The sequence below is a fragment of the Triticum aestivum genome, chromosome 4A (genome assembly GCF_018294505.1).
Source record: "Triticum aestivum cultivar Chinese Spring chromosome 4A, IWGSC CS RefSeq v2.1, whole genome shotgun sequence".
NCBI lineage: Eukaryota > Viridiplantae > Streptophyta > Magnoliopsida > Poales > Poaceae > Triticum > Triticum aestivum.
In genome coordinates, this window is record NC_057803.1 from 414,375,543 (window position 1) to 414,379,989 (window position 4,447).

Sequence of the window (4,447 nt, forward strand, 5' to 3'; positions counted from 1 at the left end):
CATTATCAGGAGGATGAGGGATATGCTATCGAGCAGAAGCTCTCGTCGCCGCCATTGGAGCACCACCATGTCCTTGTCCTCTCGCCATGGAGAGCGCAGAAAGTTCGACGAAAGGGAGAAGGAGAGTGTGTGAAAAAACACACCGCCCCCTTTTATAGAGGGATAAGGCAGGGGCTGGCTTCTCATTTAGGAAGCAACTGCACCGCTCCCCCGATATGGCTTCCCTGCGCCTTCAAGAGCTCAGAGAATCAAACCTTCTGTGCCAACCAATGACGCATGGTTTTCTGCCATGGCACCCATCCCCGCACCCTCTGCATCCACCACCTACCCTACATAATGCATGCGGTACAGATGTCGGATGCACCCGGGGCGGGAGGCAAGTGGGATGGCAGTTTCTGCCCCGTGATCGTGGGGCGTGGGTGATCCACGGGTCATGATCTAGATTTTCCCATAACGTTCAGCACGACATGCGGGAAAAATGGAAACTGGCCCGGGCTCAAGTTAACGAAGCAAGCAAGATCTCAACGGGCCAGCCACTTCTATGCCCTGCATGTGGACTGGTTAGGGCCTACCCTGACGATGCCCGGCAGCACATTCGGGCAGGCCCGGGGGCTCCTGTGGTGCAATGAAACCTGGGTCCATTGCCCATACTGTGCATAGGCCCAAGAATAAGATTATAGCACCAAGATCAGATCAAAGTGCAAGGGATCAGTTCTTTGAACGATCAAAGTGCAGATCAAGAAGACCAAGACTAGCCAGAGAGACAAGATACCACTACAAGAAGAACCTCCCTTGTCAGGCAGGCGAGCCTAGCGAGGTTGGGGTTACCCTGGAAGCGAACCTCCAAAAATGCCTCGGCAGGCCTGCCTAGGCTCACGGAGGCAAACCACTTCACAACACCACCTCACAGCGACGCACGTCGTCGATCAGTGCAGTGTCAAGCTCCTAAGTGACTAAGTGGTTGTTGCCGGCCACATGGCAGCCACTTCCTCCAGAAAATACCTCCAAGAGACACCCATCCAGAGATGTGTCAAGCAAGAAGGCGCGAAGCTAGCAAAACAGCCCGGCAGGGCCTGCCGGGCGAGCTGTGATGTGACATTGAGCGGTGCATTTAAGGCGCTCTGTCAGCCTGTAGAGTTAGGTATGATAGCACTGTTTGCTATCTATTCAGTATGTAAAGACTGATTTACCACTATGGTGACCCCTTGACCTATAAAACGAGGCCCATGGCAACCGTAGAAAGGATTCGGACCCCCACACATTCATACACGCGTAGCCACTCTTGCCCCGAGGCAACCCTACCGGGTAAGAGCGCTGCGTTTATCCACCATTTTCCACCATCAATCCACCAAAGCAGGAGGAGGGGTTTACGCCTCGCGGCGGCCTGAACCTGGGTAAAACTGCCTGTGTGATCTTTGTCGTGCTGTGTTGCGCTTCACTGCTCTTTGTGAAACCCGCCCATCCCCTTGCCAAACCAAAATGGGGTCATGGCCCCATAGGTAGCTATGGTTTCCCATGACACCCAAGAGGCCAAGCGGCAGCGAGAGGAAGCCAATGTCCACTAGAGGGCACTCTAGGAGCAAGCCACCCTTCGGGAGCGTAGGCTCCAGATGCGGGAGGAAGATGTGGAAGCCCACAAGGGTCGACTCTCGTCCCGTGAGGCGAAACTCCAGAGGCCCGAGGAGGAGGTCTGGAAACGCCTGGAGGCAGCCGCCACCCATGAGGTGAAGACTGAGACTCGAGAGTGTGAACTTGCATCGATTGCTTCTGAGTAAGAGGCCGAGCGGGAGCACCTGCGGGCGAAGGACCATGAGCTAGCGGCCGCCTAGTCCACTCGTGACGAGTAGGAGCATGTTTCTGCGAGGCGAAATAAGCTCTAGGTCAAAGTTGAAGACCTCAAGAGGCAACTACTAGATGTGGATGCTACCATCGAGGTGGCGTGTTGTGACCTACTGCCCCAGGCGACGACGCGGCTTTTCAGCAACCTTCTCCGCCTGGAAGGCTGCTTCGACCTTTGCTAGGTTGTGGCCCCCGTCTCGGCGGACCTATGCAAGGGCCTCGAAGAGGAAGTGAGGGATCACATGGCCAGCTTCGTCTAGCTGTACGCTTTTGAGGACGAGGCCAGCGGCGCCGGCCATGGGCTACCTAACACCGACAGTAGGGGCGGCAACGGCTCCTCATCCGCCTAGGTCCTCCTCATTTTATATGTGTAATAGGGTAGATGTAGCCCCGCGCGGGCATGAAGACATTTGCACGACACTTTTTCTCTAAGTACTTGATGCTTAATGTGTTCTTGTTTTCCACCCAAGGCCTTTATTTCCCTTTTACATTACCTTTGTGCCTTGTGTCACTGGGACCCAGCCCCCAAGGTGGGCTACAACCGTCGTTGGTATGCCTGGAGCGTGTGCTCAACAATCCCGGAGCATGTAGGGCTCTTAGGGATGGTAGGAGTCCCTCATGCATGATGCTCAGCCCCCCTCCTTGAGGCGCACGCGGCTCGTGCTAGGGAAATCAAGACGCGAAGAGAGAGAAACAAGAGGAAGAGACCCCGAGGAGTGCTTTAGACTTAGCTACTTCGAGGTGCACGGCTTGGAGCGAGTCCCCCGTATGGTGCGACTCGTGTTGCGTAGCCCCTCATGAAGCCTTCTGCCCTCTGGCGCCGCTCACGAGGCCTCCCGTAGGGGGCTCCTCAGGCCTTTGATATCCTACACCGGGGAAATTGCCAAGTTTTCGCAAGTAGTGCAGCAGGGCATGCTCGCGAGGTCGCCTATGGGTGTTATGCAAAGAGAGAGAATCACGAAGGAACTGGTGAGGTGACGTACATGGGAGCAGGCCCGCGAGGCCGAGTACGGTCACTTGGATTTTTGTAGTGCTGTTGGGACAGACCCTAGCACAGACACCATGCCCAGGGGGAGATTACGATCGCACGACCCTACTGAGGCACACAAAGGTGCAAGCACACAGGGTTCTGGAGGAAATAAGCTTTATTGATGCATGAAGTGGGTTCATTGCATATTAGAAAGACACATGCTGTTATGTTCTACATGGGTCAGCTTAATGATGTGACAGTCGATGGCCTCTCAGGTAAGTAGGATGCCATCCCTAAGCATGGTGCATCCACCAGCGCTGAGCATGGGGCTTCCACGAGAATGGGAAGGAGCTCCCGCGTGCCGATGGCACCACTGGTAGAGAGAGCTTCGGAGCATTTACAACTCCATCTCGCTCGTATCCATGGAGGCATGGACAGAACTTACAATGATGGTGGGTGTTCCATATGTTTTGCACCAGAACACCCACCTCCATCACAAGTGGGGCGACGGCGGGCCAGGGAGTGCATGTGAACCACTGCGATGTGGGACTCCAGGCACATGAGCATCAGCCTTGCAAAGGTGGCCGCGGAACCCTCCAGGCCGAAAGGCATGCGCATGGGCCCGGACGAGCCCGTGGTCTGGTTGATCCGTGGGGGAGGGAAGGGGCTCGTGGGGCGAGCCTAGTTGAGGGCAATGAAGTCAATGCACATGCGCGGCTTGGTGACGTGGGTGCGGTTGACGATCCACTTGGGGTAGGTAGTTTCATGGGTGATTCCAGCCTCCATGAGCTTGTTGACCTCCTGGGTGATGACTTCCTGCTTCTCGGGCACATGATGCCTTTCCTTGTTCTTGACAGGCTGCATGCCTTGGCACACGGCTAAGTGATGCTTGACCACCTCCCTCAGTAGACTGGGCATGCTTGATGATGTCCTAGTCGACACATCAAGGCTTGCCTGAAGGAAGGTAATGAGTGTGCCTTCCTATTTTGGCGAAGGACCACCGCTAACGGCGAGGGAGGGGGCTGGTTCGCCCCCATCCGGCTACGCCTTCTTGGACTTGGCTTGCTCCTGAGAGAGTAGGGGCTTCTTCTTCACTGGTGCCTCCTGGGCAGGCTTGGGCATGTCCTTAATGGCCGGGTACGTGGTCGAGGCAGCATTGTAGGCATGCTCGAGGGTGTGCATTGAGTCCTTCTCATCGCAGCGGACAGTGAGGAGTGCCGCTGCAGCCAGGCATCTTGACAAGGTCATAGGCGTAGTGGGTCACGACCATGAACTTGGAGAGAGTCAGGTAGCCTAAGATGGCATTATTGGGCAGGCTGATTTGAGCCATATCAAACACGATGAGCTTCGTAAGGTAGTTCTTGCGGGTGCTGAAGGTGAAGGGAAGGCGCACCTATCAAAAGCGGACAGTGGAGCCGTCGGTGACCGATACGTCTCCAAAGTATCTATAATTGGTGATTGTTCCATGTTGTTATATTATCATTCTTGGATGTTTTACAATTATTTTATAGCAACTTTATATCATTTTTTGGGACTAACCTATTGACATAGTGCCCAATGCTAGTTACTATTTTTTGCTTGTTTTTTACTTCGTAGAAAATCAATACCAAACGGAGTCCAAATGCAGCAAAACTTTTT